This window comes from Coregonus clupeaformis, unplaced genomic scaffold (assembly GCF_020615455.1).
Source record: "Coregonus clupeaformis isolate EN_2021a unplaced genomic scaffold, ASM2061545v1 scaf3047, whole genome shotgun sequence".
Taxonomy (NCBI): Eukaryota; Metazoa; Chordata; class Actinopteri; order Salmoniformes; family Salmonidae; genus Coregonus; species Coregonus clupeaformis.
This window is the reverse complement of record NW_025536501.1, coordinates 8,620-24,883: the sequence shown is the minus strand read 5'-3', so window position 1 is coordinate 24,883 and position 16,264 is coordinate 8,620. Positions and strand designations below refer to the sequence as shown.

Here is a 16,264-nt window from a genome sequence, read left to right as displayed (position 1 = left end):
GGGCTATGAAAGCATTTCCAGTCTGTTAGTCCCTAGCTGGGCTGTGAAAGCATTTCCAGTCTGTTAGTCTCTAGTTGGGCTGTGGAAAGCATTTCCAGTCTGTTAGTCCCTAGTTGGGCTGTGAAAGCATTTCCAGTCTGTTGGTCCCTAGTTGGGCTGTGAAAGCATTTCCAGTCTGTTAGTCCCTAGTTGGGCTGTGACTACATTTCCAGTCTGTTAGTCTCTAGTTGGGCTGTGGCTTGTTTTCCAGTCTGTTAGTCCCCTAGTTGGGCTGTGAAAGCTTATTTCCAGTCTGTTAGTCCCTAGTTGGGCTGTGAAAGCATTTCCAGTCTGTTAGTCCCCCTAGTTGGGCTGTGAAAGCATTTCCAGTCTGTTGGTCCCTAGTTGGGCTAAGAGCATTTCCAGTCTATTAGTCCCCTAGTTGGGCTGTGAAGAAGCTTTCCAGTCTATTAGTCCCTAGCTGGGCTGTAAAGCATTTCCAGGCTGTTAGTCCCTAGCTGGGCTGTGAAAGCATTTCCAGGCTGTTAGTCCCTAGCTGGGCTGTGAAAGACGCGTCACATGGACATGGCAGGATAATCCAGTAAACTCTTTCTTAGTCAGTGAGGACTCCAGAAGTATTGCCACCCCTGCATCTATGAGGGGGTATTTCAGTGCAAAAATAATAATATTAATCTTTAATTTGTCGAAGTGTGAATAAAGGCTATATTTTATTGTGTTTTTCTATTCTGTTCACAAATACAGCAATAAAAAAAGTATTGTTATAAATCACGATTGTGTCGATAAATTCATCCTTCACAGTGTGGTAATCTTTACAGTACGTGACAGGACTAAACATCCTATACCAGTATTACATAGTTTAAGCGCTCTGCCAACGATGTCAGAATGTTACCCACTGTAAAACAATTGTTGTAATCCTTAGAGCTGGGTAGTGACACACTAACTCAGAACAACATGGAGAAACAACTAAACTGAATCTGTCAAACTAACTGATCCCTTGTAGACCTTTATTTCCCTCTATTTGAGAAAAGCGTCAAGCTTTTTCTGGATATTGTCAAACGAGTCCATTCCCATGTAGTCCGCCTGGCCCTGTTCCCATTTCTGCTTGCGTTCCTCGGATGCCTCTGGTGACACGTACGGCTCAGTGTGATGGGGGTCCTGTGACGCGCTGCTCCCCTGGAGGAGAAGAACGAAACAAGAATATTAACATCTGTGAACGGAGAGATTTGATGAATTCTGGAAAAAAGCTACAAGACTAAAAGCTCTGGAGAAACACCTGTTCCTTTGCAGTCAGTACAGCAGTACACAATTATCTAAAACCTAAAACCTGTCATTCATATTAACACATTGATATAAACCATCAATCGATCTATACTGAACAAAGATAAACTCAACATGCAACAATTTCAAAGATTTTACTGAGTTACAGATCATTTAAGGAAATCTATGTATTTCACATAACTGGGAATACAGATATGAATCTGTTGGTCACAGATACCTTAGAAAAAAAATTGTAGGTGCATGGATCAGAAAACCAGTCAGTATCTGGTGTGACCACCATTTGCCTCATGCAGCGCGACACATCTCCTTCACATAGAGTTGATCAGGCTGTTGATTGTGGCCTGTGGAATGTTGTCCCACTTAAATAGCTGAGCGATGTTTCTGGATATTGGCGAGAACTGGAACACGCTGTCGTACACATCGATCTTGAGCATCCCAAACATGCTCAATAAGTGACATGTCTGGTGAGAATGCAGGCCATGGAAGAACTGGGACATTTTCAGCTTCCAGGAATTGTGTACAGATCCTTGCGACATGGGGCCATGCATTATCATGGTGAAACATGAGGTGATTGCGGCAGATGAATGGGCCTCAGGATCTTGACACGGTATCTCTGAGCATTCAAATTGCCATCGATAAAACGCATATTGTGTTCATTTTCCGTAGCTTATGCCTGCCCATACCATAACCCCACCATGGGGCACTCCGTTCACAACGTTGGCATTGGCAAACCATGACGCCGTGACCGTGGTCTGCAGTTGAGAGGTCGGTTGGACCTACTGCCAAATTCTCTAAAACAACGTTGAGGCGGCTTATGGTAGAGAAATGAACATTCAATTCTCTGGCAACAGCTCTGGTGGACATTCCTGCAGTCAGCATGCCAATTGCACGCTCCCTCAAAACTTGAGACATCTGTGGCATTGTGCTGTGACAAAACTGCACCTGTGTAATGATCATGCAGTTTAATCAGCTTCTTGATATGCCAATTGTGTTCCTTGGCAAAGGAGAAATGCTCACTAATAGGGCTGTAAACAAATTTGGCCACAAATAAGCTTTTTGTGCGTAAGGCACACTTCTGGGATCTTTTATTTCAGCTCATAAAACATGGGACCAACACTTTACATGTTGCCTTTATATTTTTTGTTCAGTGTAGATCGTCAGTCTAACTACCCCCTACCCCTATAGTATTATAGGTCTAGAAGCTAAGCCAGGTTTGTTGTCCAACAGATTGTCCACAAGAAGCAGCGATAGTTAGTGACCAGCGACAAGGTGTTGTCTGTTAAGCAATCACAACCAACTAGTCTTCAGCATACCTTCCATCCACCTTCCTTGTGACCATAGATCTGTGACCATAGATCTGTGACCATAGATCTGTGACCATAGATCTGTGACCATAGCTCATGCCAGTGACCACGATGGTTACGCGACTTTCTTTGACCGAGGACTGGAACTTTATCAGATGGACGAATGAGAGGGGTTAGACGTCTCAACAGCCACCAGGATTGAAGTATCACTACATTTTACAAATTGACTAATCATAATTTCTATTGTTTAGGTATTAATTAATTCAGGATGTGCGGTGGTCCAACATTACTTTTACTCACTAACAAGAAGCATCCAAGTAAACGCTTAATAATTCAAACTGTTCCAGTTGTTGATAACGGTTCTGTAGAGGAAGAACAAAAGGTTAATACTTCTAGACTGACTTCCACACAGCCGGAGTGGAAGGGCTGGTCTCCGTATCCCTCCGTCATCATGGGCACCACAGAGGAAGAGTAGAGCATCCACCAGTCCAGGAGGAAGGTGGGGTGTGTGGAGGCCTCCTGCATGTCCCCGCTGATCCGCTTGGTCTCGGGGTCGAACGTGTAGCTCCACGGCTTGGTCTGACCCAGGAAGTGGACCACTTTGGCGTTGCCACCGTATCTGGAACAGAATGTATGTTAACTTACATCTTGTTTGCGAATCCAACTAATCTTGTAGTTAACGATTGTTGTGAATGCTGTGGTTTGACATGTTTGACTGGCTTTTGGCCAGTATATCTGCAATACTGGGGGCAAATTGGGTAATAAATAAGTGTGATTAAATTATACAGGATACAATATCATTTAAATCAGCAGTAATAAGATTCAAGAGTCAACGGTCTATTCTAAAACCTCTCTGTCCTGTCCTTTACACCCAATCAACAGTGTGACTGACTGTACTGTCCTTTACACCCAATCAACAGTGTGACTGACTGTACTGTCCTTTACACACCCAATCAACAGTGTGACTGACTGTACTGTCCTTTACACCCAATCAACAGTGTGACTGACTGTACTGTCCTTTACACACCCAATCAACAGTGTGACTGACTGTACTGTCCTTTACACACCCAATCAACAGTGTGACTGACTGTACTGTCCTTTACACACCCAATCAACAGTGTGACTGACTGTACTGTCCTTTACACCCAATCAACAGTGTGACTGACTGTACTGTCCTTTCCACACCCAATCAACAGTGTGACTGACTGTACTGTCCTTTACACACCCAATCAACAGTGTGACTGACTACTGTCCTTTACACACCCAATCAACAGTGTGACTGACTACTGTCCTTTCCACACCCAATCAACAGTGTGACTGACTACTGTCCTTTACACACCCAATCAACAGTGTGACTGACTACTGTCCTTTCCACACCCAATCAACAGTGTGACTGACTACTGTCCTTTCCACACCCAATCAACAGTGTGACTGACTACTGTCCTTTCCACACCCAATCAACAGTGTGACTGACTACTGTCCTTTACACACCCAATCAACAGTGTGACTGACTGTACTGTCCTTTACACACCCAATCAACAGTGTGACTGACTGTACTGTCTTTTACACACCCAATCAACAGTGTGACTGACTGTACTGTCTTTTACACACCCAATCAACAGTGTGACTAACTGTACTGTCCTTTCCACACCCAATCAACAGTGTGACTGACTACTGTCCTTTACACCCCCAATCAACAGTGTGACTGACTGTACTGTCTTTTACACCCAATCAACAGTGTGACTGACTGTACTGTCTTTTACACACCCAATCAACAGTGTGACTGACTACTGTCCTTTACACACCCAATCAACAGTGTGACTGACTGTACTGTCCTTTACACACCCAATCAACAGTGTGACTGACTACTGTCCTTTACACACCCAATCAACAGTGTGACTGACTGTACTGTCCTTTACACACCCAATCAACAGTGTGACTGACTGTACTGTCTTTTACACACCCAATCAACAGTGTGACTGACTGTACTGTCTTTTACACACCCAATCAACAGTGTGACTGACTACTGTCCTTTACACACCCAATCAACAGTGTGACTGACTACTGTCCTTTACACACCCAATCAACAGTGTGACTGACTGTCCTGTCCTTTCCACACCCAATCAACAGTGTGACTGACTACTGTCCTTTACACACCCAATCAACAGTGTGACTGACTACTGTCCTTTACACACCCAATCAACAGTGTGACTGACTACTGTCCTTTACACACCCAATCAACAGTGTGACTGACTGTACTGTCCTTTACACACCCAATCAACAGTTGACTGACTGTACTGTCCTTTACACCCCAATCAACAGTGTGACTGACTACTGTCCTTTACACACCCAATCAACAGTGTGACTGACTACTGTCCTTTACACACCCAATCAACAGTGTGACTGACTACTGTCCTTTACACACCCAATCAACAGTGTGACTGACTGTACTGTCCTTTACACCCAATCAACAGTGTGACTGACTGTACTGTCCTTTCCACACCCAATCAACAGTGTGACTGACTACTGTCCTTTACACACCCAATCAACAGTGTGACTGACTGTACTGTCCTTTACACCCAATCAACAGTGTGACTGACTACTGTCCTTTACACCCAATCAACAGTGTGACTGACTACTGTCCTTTACACACCCAATCAACAGTGTGACTGACTACTGTCCTTTACACACCCAATCAACAGTGTGACTGACTACTGTCCTTTACACACCCAATCAACAGTGTGACTGACTACTGTCCTTTCCACACCCAATCAACAGTGTGACTGACTGTCCTGTCCTTTACACACCCAATCAACAGTGTGACTGACTACTGTCCTTTCCACACCCAATCAACAGTGTGACTGACTGTACTGTCCTTTACACACCCAATCAACAGTGTGACTGACTACTGTCCTTTACACACCCAATCAACAGTGTGACTGACTGTACTGTCCTTTCCACACCCAATCAACAGTGTAACTGACTGTACTGTCCTTTCCACACCCAATCAACAGTGTGACTGACTGTACTGTCCTTTACACACCCAATCAACAGTGTGACTGACTACTGTCCTTTACACACCCAATCAACAGTGTGACTGACTGTACTGTCCTTTCCACACCCAATCAACAGTGTAACTGACTGTACTGTCCTTTCCACACCCAATCAACAGTGTGACTGACTGTCCTGTCCTTTACACACCCAATCAACAGTGTGACTGACTACTGTCCTTTCCACACCCAATCAACAGTGTGACTGACTGTACTGTCCTTTACACACCCAATCAACAGTGTGACTGACTACTGTCCTTTACACACCCAATCAACAGTGTGACTGACTGTCCTGTCCTTTCCACACCCAATCAACAGTGTGACTGACTGTACTGTCCTTTCCACACCCAATCAACAGTGTAACTGACTGTACTGTCCTTTACACACCCAATCAACAGTGTGACTGACTACTGTCCTTTACACACCCAATCAACAGTGTGACTGACTGTCCTGTCCTTTCCACACCCAATCAACAGTGTGACTGACTACTGTCCTTTACACACCCAATCAACAGTGTGACTGACTACTGTCCTTTACACACCCAATCAACAGTGTGACTGACTACTGTCCTTTACACACCCAATCAACAGTGTGACTGACTGTACTGTCCTTTACACACCCAATCAACAGTGTGACTGACTACTGTCCTTTCCACACCCAATCAACAGTGTGACTGACTGTACTGTCCTTTACACACCCAATCAACAGTGTGACTGACTGTACTGTCCTTTACACACCCAATCAACAGTGTGACTGACTACTGTCCTTTACACACCCAATCAACAGTGTGACTGACTACTGTCCTTTCCACACCCAATCAACAGTGTGACTGACTACTGTCCTTTCCACCCAATCAACAGTGTGACTGACTACTGTCCTTTACACACCCAATCAACAGTGTGACTGACTACTGTCCTTTACACACCCAATCAACAGTGTGACTGACTGTACTGTCCTTTACACACCCAATCAACAGTGTGACTGACTGTACTGTCCTTTACACACCCAATCAACAGTGTGACTGACTACTGTCCTTTACACACCCAATCAACAGTGTGACTGACTGTACTGTCCTTTCCACACCCAATCAACAGTGTGACTGACTGTCCTGTCCTTTCCACACCCAATCAACAGTGTGACTGACTGTCCTGTCCTTTCCACACCCAATCAACAGTGTGACTGACTACTGTCCTTTACACACCCAATCAACAGTGTGACTAACTGTCCTGTCCTTTACACACCCAATCAACAGTGTGACTGACTGTACTGTCCTTTACACACCCAATCAACAGTGTGACTGACTACTGTCCTTTCCACACCCAATCAACAGTGTGACTGACTGTACTGTCCTTTACACACCCAATCAACAGTGTGACTGACTGTCCTGTCCTTTACACACCCAATCAACAGTGTGACTGACTACTGTCCTTTACACACCCAATCAACAGTGTGACTGACTACTGTCCTTTCACACCCAATCAACAGTGTGACTGACTACTGTCCTTTACACACCCAATCAACAGTGTGACTGACTACTGTCCTTTACACACCAATCAACAGTGTGACTGACTGTACTGTCCTTTCCACACCCAATCAACAGTGTGACTGACTACTGTCCTTTCCACACCCAATCAACAGTGTGACTGACTACTGTCCTTTCCACACCCAATCAACAGTGTGACTGACTACTGTCCTTTACACACCCAATCAACAGTGTGACTGACTACTGTCCTTTACACACCCAATCAACAGTGTGACTGACTGTCCTGTCCTTTACACACCCAATCAACAGTGTGACTGACTACTGTCCTTTTCCACACCCAATCAACAGTGTGACTGACTACTGTCCTTTACACACCCAATCAACAGTGTGACTGACTGTACTGTCCTTTCCACACCCAATCAACAGTGTGACTGACTGTACTGTCCTTTACACACCCAATCAACAGTGTGACTGACTGTCCTGTCCTTTACACACCCAATCAACAGTGTGACTGACTGTACTGTCCTTTCCACACCCAATCAACAGTGTGACTGACTGTACTGTCCTTTACACACCCAATCAACAGTGTGACTGACTGTACTGTCCTTTACACACCCAATCAACAGTGTGACTGACTGTACTGTCCTTTCCACACCCAATCAACAGTGTGACTGACTGTACTGTCCTTTCCACACCCAATCAACAGTGTGACTGACTGTACTGTCCTTTCCACACCCAATCAACAGTGTGACTGACTGTACTGTCCTTTACACACCCAATCAACAGTGTGACTGACTGTACTGTCCTTTCCACACCCAATCAACAGTGTGACTGACTGTACTGTCCTTTCCACACCCAATCAACAGTGTGACTGACTACTGTCCTTTACACACCCAATCAACAGTGTGACTGACTGTACTGTCCTTTACACACCCAATCAACAGTGTGACTGACTACTGTCCTTTACACACCCAATCAACAGTGTGACTGACTGTACTGTCCTTTCCACACCCAATCAACAGTGTGACTGACTGTACTGTCCTTTCCACACCCAATCAACAGTGTGACTGACTGTCCTGTCTTTTACACCCCAATCAACAGTGTGACTGACTGTACTGTCCTTTCCACACCCAATCAACAGTGTGACTGACTGTACTGTCCTTTCCACACCCAATCAACAGTGTGACTGACTGTACTGTCCTTTACACACCCAATCAACAGTGTGACTGACTACTGTCCTTTACACGCCCAATCAACAGTGTGACTGACTGTCCTGTCCTTTCCACACCCAATCAACAGTGTGACTGACTGTACTGTCTTTTCCACACCCAATCAACAGTGTGACTGACTGTACTGTCCTTTCCACACCCAATCAACAGTGTGACTGACTACTGTCCTTTACACACCCAATCAACAGTGTGACTGACTGTCCTGTCCTTTCCACACCCAATCAACAGTGTGACTGACTGTACTGTCTTTTCCACACCCAATCAACAGTGTGACTGACTGTACTGTCCTTTCCACACCCAATCAACAGTGTGACTGACTGTACTGTCTTTTACACACCCAATCAACAGTGTGACTGACTACTGTCCTTTACACACCCAATCAACAGTGTGACTGACTGTACTGTCCTTTCCACACCCAATCAACAGTGTGACTGACTACTGTCCTTTCCACACCCAATCAACAGTGTGACTGACTGTACTGTCCTTTCCACACCCAATCAACAGTGTGACTGACTGTACTGTCTTTTACACACCCAATCAACAGTGTGACTGACTGTACTGTCCTTTACACACCCAATCAACAGTGTGACTGACTGTACTGTCCTTTACACACCCAATCAACAGTGTGACTGACTACTGTCCTTTACACACCCAATCAACAGTGTGACTGACTGTACTGTCCTTTCCACACCCAATCAACAGTGTGACTGACTGTACTGTCCTTTCCACACCCAATCAACAGTGTGACTGACTGTACTGTCCTTTCCACACCCAATCAACAGTGTGACTGACTGTACTGTCCTTTCCACACCCAATCAACAGTGTGACTGACTGTACTGTCCTTTCCACACCCAATCAACAGTGTGACTGACTGTACTGTCCTTTATACACCCAATCAACAGTGTGACTGACTACTGTCCTTTACACACCCAATCAACAGTGTGACTGACTACTGTCCTTTACACACCCAATCAACAGTGTGACTGACTACTGTCCTTTACACACCCAATCAACAGTGTGACTGACTGTACTGTCCTTTCCACACCCAATCAACAGTGTGACTGACTACTGTCCTTTACACACCCAATCAACAGTGTGACTGACTGTACTGTCCTTTCCACACCCAATCAACAGTGTGACTGACTGTACTGTCCTTTACACACCCAATCAACAGTGTGACTGACTACTGTCCTTTACACACCCAATCAACAGTGTGACTGACTACTGTCCTTTACACACCCAATCAACAGTGTGACTGACTGTACTGTCCTTTACACACCCAATCAACAGTGTGACTGACTGTCCTGTCCTTTACACACCAATCAACAGTGTGACTGACTGTACTGTCCTTTCCACACCCAATCAACAGTGTGACTGACTGTACTGTCCTTTACACACCCAATCAACAGTGTGACTGACTGTACTGTCCTTTACACACCCAATCAACAGTGTGACTGACTGTACTGTCCTTTCCACACCCAATCAACAGTGTGACTGACTGTACTGTCCTTTCCACACCCAATCAACAGTGTGACTGACTGTACTGTCCTTTCCACACCCAATCAACAGTGTGACTGACTGTACTGTCCTTTACACCCAATCAACAGTGTGACTGACTGTACTGTCCTTTCCACACCCAATCAACAGTGTGACTGACTGTACTGTCCTTTCCACACCCAATCAACAGTGTGACTGACTACTGTCCTTTACACACCCAATCAACAGTGTGACTGACTGTACTGTCCTTTACACACCCAATCAACAGTGTGACTGACTACTGTCCTTTACACACCCAATCAACAGTGTGACTGACTGTACTGTCCTTTCCACACCCAATCAACAGTGTGACTGACTGTACTGTCCTTTCCACACCCAATCAACAGTGTGACTGACTGTCCTGTCTTTTACACACCCAATCAACAGTGTGACTGACTGTACTGTCCTTTCCACACCCAATCAACAGTGTGACTGACTGTACTGTCCTTTCCACACCCAATCAACAGTGTGACTGACTGTACTGTCCTTTACACACCCAATCAACAGTGTGACTGACTACTGTCCTTTACACACCCAATCAACAGTGTGACTGACTGTCCTGTCCTTTCCACACCCAATCAACAGTGTGACTGACTGTACTGTCTTTTCCACACCCAATCAACAGTGTGACTGACTGTACTGTCCTTTCCACACCCAATCAACAGTGTGACTGACTACTGTCCTTTACACACCCAATCAACAGTGTGACTGACTGTCCTGTCCTTTCCACACCCAATCAACAGTGTGACTGACTGTACTGTCTTTTCCACACCCAATCAACAGTGTGACTGACTGTACTGTCCTTTCCACACCCAATCAACAGTGTGACTGACTGTACTGTCTTTTACACACCCAATCAACAGTGTGACTGACTACTGTCCTTTACACACCCAATCAACAGTGTGACTGACTGTACTGTCCTTTCCACACCCAATCAACAGTGTGACTGACTACTGTCCTTTCCACACCCAATCAACAGTGTGACTGACTGTACTGTCCTTTCCACACCCAATCAACAGTGTGACTGACTGTACTGTCTTTTACACCCAATCAACAGTGTGACTGACTGTACTGTCCTTTACACACCCAATCAACAGTGTGACTGACTGTACTGTCCTTTACACACCCAATCAACAGTGTGACTGACTACTGTCCTTTACACCCCAATCAACAGTGTGACTGACTGTACTGTCCTTTCCACACCCAATCAACAGTGTGACTGACTGTACTGTCCTTTCCACACCCAATCAACAGTGTGACTGACTGTACTGTCCTTTCCACACCCAATCAACAGTGTGACTGACTGTACTGTCCTTTCCACACCCAATCAACAGTGTGACTGACTGTACTGTCCTTTCCACACCCAATCAACAGTGTGACTGACTGTACTGTCCTTTACACACCCAATCAACAGTGTGACTGACTACTGTCCTTTACACACCCAATCAACAGTGTGACTGACTACTGTCCTTTACACACCCAATCAACAGTGTGACTGACTACTGTCCTTTACACACCCAATCAACAGTGTGACTGACTGTACTGTCCTTTCCACACCCAATCAACAGTGTGACTGACTACTGTCCTTTACACACCCAATCAACAGTGTGACTGACTGTACTGTCCTTTCCACACCCAATCAACAGTGTGACTGACTGTACTGTCCTTTACACACCCAATCAACAGTGTGACTGACTACTGTCCTTTACACACCCAATCAACAGTGTGACTGACTACTGTCCTTTACACACCCAATCAACAGTGTGACTGACTGTACTGTCCTTTACACACCCAATCAACAGTGTGACTGACTGTACTGTCTTTTCCACACCCAATCAACAGTGTGACTGACTACTGTCCTTTACACACCCAATCAACAGTGTGACTGACTGTACTGTCCTTTACACACCCAATCAACAGTGTGACTGACTGTAATGTCCTTTCCACACCCAATCAACAGTGTGACTGACTACTGTCCTTTACACACCCAATCAACAGTGTGACTGACTACTGTCCTTTACACCCAATCAACAGTGTGACTGACTACTGTCCTTTACACACCCAATCAACAGTGTGACTGACTGTACTGTCTTTTTCCACACCCAATCAACAGTGTGACTGACTGTACTGTCCTTTCCACACCCAATCAACAGTGTGACTGACTGTACTGTCCTTTACACACCCAATCAACAGTGTGACTGACTGTCCTGTCCTTTACACACCCAATCAACAGTGTGACTGACTGTCCTGTCCTTTACACACCCAATCAACAGTGTGACTGACTGTCCTGTCCTTTACACACCCAATCAACAGTGTGACTGACTGTACTGTCCTTTACACACCCAATCAACAGTGTGACTGACTACTGTCCTTTACACACCCAATCAACAGTGTGACTGACTGTCCTGTCCTTTCCACACCCAATCAACAGTGTGACAGACTGTCCTGTCCTTTCCACACCCAATCAACAGTGTGACTGACTGTACTGTCCTTTCCACACCCAATCAACAGTGTGACTGACTACTGTCTTTTCCACACCCAATCAACAGTGTGACTGACTACTGTCCTTTACACACCCAATCAACAGTGTGACTGACTACTGTCCTTTACACACCCAATCAACAGTGTGACTGACTGTACTGTCCTTTACACACCCAATCAACAGTGTGACTGACTACTGTCCTTTACACACCCAATCAACAGTGTGACTGACTGTACTGTCTTTTCCACACCCAATCAACAGTGTGACTGACTACTGTCCTTTACACACCCAATCAACAGTGTGACTGACTACTGTCCTTTACACACCCAATCAACAGTGTGACTGACTGTACTGTCCTTTACACACCCAATCAACAGTGTGACTGACTGTACTGTCCTTTCCACACCCAATCAACAGTGTGACTGACTGTACTGTCTTTTTACACACCCAATCAACAGTGTGACTGACTGTACTGTCCTTTACACACCCAATCAACAGTGTGACTGACTGTACTGTCTTTTACACACCCAATCAACAGTGTGACTGACTACTGTCCTTTACACACCCAATCAACAGTGTGACTGACTACTGTCCTTTACACACCCAATCAACAGTGTGACTGACTACTGTCCTTTACACACCCAATCAACAGTGTGACTGACTGTACTGTCTTTTCCACACCCAATCAACAGTGTGACTGACTACTGTCCTTTACACACCCAATCAACAGTGTGACTGACTACTGTCCTTTACACACCCAATCAACAGTGTGACTGACTGTACTGTCCTTTACACACCCAATCAACAGTGTGACTGACTGTACTGTCCTTTCCACACCCAATCAACTGTGTGACTGACTGTACTGTCTTTTACACACCCAATCAACAGTGTGACTGACTGTACTGTCCTTTACACACCCAATCAACAGTGTGACTGACTGTACTGTCTTTTACACACCCAATCAACAGTGTGACTGACTACTGTCCTTTACACACCCAATCAACAGTGTGACTGACTACTGTCCTTTACACACCCAATCAACAGTGTGACTGACTGTCCTGTCCTTTACACACCCAATCAACAGTGTGAGTGACTGGCACTCGAAGCAGGACAGGGAGCTCTAGTCATTCTGAGCAGTAGTAGCAAGTAAATACATGTTGTTCCGTCATTCTGATACCGTTGCCAGGGGGAAGACATGAACCCACGTTAACCACCAAGCTAACAGTTTGTTAATGAGACGGCTGATTTCGCCAGAGCAAAAAATAAATGCCAGAGAGGGTGAGAAAAAGAGCGCGGGGGGGTGAAGGGAAGAGAGAGAAAGTGGGAGAGATTAGTCCCTGCCCAGCGGAGGCATAAAGGGGTTTAAATAAACAGCCTTATTTTGGCCTCTGGTCTCAGCTGTGGAGCGCCGGCTTGATATCCAATCCAACGAGGCCTTGGGACCAGAGGGTCTGGGAGAAGCTTCTAGACTAACTACTGCCTCGTTAAAGCTCCCTAGAGGGGCTGGGAGAAGCTTCTAGACTAACTACTGCTGCTGCCTCGTTAAAGCTCCCTAGAGGGCTGGGAGAAGCTTCTAGACTAACTACTGCCTCGTTAAAGCTCCCTAGGGGGCTGGGAGAAGCTTCTAGACTAACTACTGCTACTGCCTCGTTAAAGCTCCCTAGAGGGGCTGGGAGAAGCTTCTAGACTAACTACTGCTGCTGCCTCGTTAAAGCTCCCTAGAGGGGCTGGGAAAGCTTCTAGACTAACTACTGCCTCGTTAAAGCTCCCTAGAGGGCTGGGAGAAGCTTCTAGACTAACTACTGCCTCGTTAAAGCTCCCTAGAGGGGCTGGGAGAAGCTTCTAGACTAACTACTGCTGCTGCCTCGTTAAAGCTCCCTAGAGGGGCTGGGAGAAGCTTCTAGACTAACTACTGCTGCTGCCTCGTTAAAGCTCCCTAGAGGGGCTGGGAGAAGCTTCTATACTAACTACTGCCTCGTTAAAGCTCCCTAGAGGCTGGGAGAAGCTTCTAGACTAACTACTGCCTCGTTAAAGCTCCCTAGAGGGGCTGGGAGAAGCTTCTAGACTAACTACTCTGCCTCGTTAAAGCTCCCTAGAGGCTGGGAGAAGCTTCTAGACTAACTACTACTGCAGGGTTCTTCAATCCTGGTCCTGGAGGGCCGAAACACCTCTGTTTTCATCCTCTCCCTTCTAATCAGGGGCTAATTCAGACCTGGGAAAACCAGGTGAGTGCAATTAACTACCAGGTAGAAATAAAAAACAGAAGTGTTTCGACCCTCCAGGACCAGGATTGAAGAACCCTATACTACTGCCTTGTTAAAGCTCCCTAGAGGGGCTAGGAGAAGCTTCTAGACTAACTACTGCCTCGTTAAAGCTCCCTAGAGGGGCTGGGAGAAGCTTCTAGACTAACTACTGCCTCGTTAAAGCTCCCATCACTGGTAACCTGATGACATAGCATGTGACTATCGCCTTACGCCTCCCGTTCTCTCACAGCCCAAAAAGACTGCTGGGGTTTTACAGCCAGTCTACTGTTGAGTCACTGCTGATCTTCATCCACCTAATGTTAAAGCAATCAGGGAATTCTGAAAACATCTCAAATATTAAACTTGATGTAGCCATGTTTGTGATCTACACATATAGTTCAATATCATGAGTATGCAGGAAGGTAGGTGTAGATTGAGTACATACTGTTTGAATGCTGGAAGGTAGGTGTAGATTGAGTACGTACTGTTTGAATGCTGGAAGGTAGGTGTAGATTGAGTACATACTGTTTGAATGCTGGAAGGTAGGTGTAGATTGAGTACATACTGTTTGAATGCTGGAAGGTAGGTGTAGATTGAGTACGTACTGTTTGAATGCTGGAAGGTAGGTGTAGATTGCGATGCTGCTTGAGGTTGTAGATGAAAGGGAGGTGTTTGGATATATCTGCTGTTGCCCAGTTACTGAAGTAGCCATTCCAACACCCCCTGGTCCCCACCTAGAGAGAAAAACAACATCAGTTAGCAACAACGCACAACAGGGAGGCACAATATATTTTGCCCCAACACATAATGGTTAGGAGTGGTTCAAAACGCGAGGAAGCAGAGACTAGTTCAAGAGTTCATCTAGAAGTACTTCATTTATCATAAGCTTTGTACATTGTCCAGGATATGAAGAGACCAGACACTTAGCCCACCAATGTAAGACCAAAGTTATTTAAAACAGAAACACATTGTTCATATCCTCGGCACCCAAGGCACAACCCTCAGAGACAAGCAACACAATCACTATACAAGAGGTGGGCAATACAGAAAGCCTAGTGCAGACTTCACTATACAAGAGGTGGGCAATACAGAAAGCCTAGTGCAGACTTCACTATACAAGAGGTGGGCAATACAGAAAGCCTAGTGCAGACTTCACTATACAAGAGGTGGGCAATACAGAAAGCCTAGTGCAGACTTCACTATACAAGAGGTGGGCAATACAGAAAGCCTAGTGCAGACTTCACTATACAAGAGGTGGGGCAATACAGAAAGCCTAGTGCAGACTTCACTATACAAGAGGTGGGCAATACAGAAAGCCTAGTGCAGACTTCACGGACAGCTACTCTCGGGAAAAATTTACTTACCGTGAACGATGTGGCCGTCTCACCTAGCTACCTTAAGATGGATGCACTAAGTCGCCCCTGCTAAATGACGAAAAATGTAATGGATTTGTGAACAGGTTGTCTGAATGATAAGACTTCTGATGGATGGAGCAGAGTGAGGCAGTACAAAGGAGAGTAGCTGTAACCGTCTCATTCAGCCGTCTATCCAACACGTATGGATCAGCTGGCTGTCAGTCTCATTCAGCCGTCTATCCAACACGTATGGATCAGCTGGCTGTCAGTCTCATTCAGCCGGCTGTCAGTCTCATTCAGCCGT

The 16,264-nt window shown here is 45.6% G+C and overlaps 1 pseudogene; it reads right to left on the bottom strand.

The window, feature by feature from the left end:
* Positions 1–831: 831 nt before the first annotated feature.
* On the bottom strand, positions 832–15,339 carry LOC123489598 (annotated as a pseudogene).
* Positions 15,340–16,264: the final 925 nt, after the last annotated feature.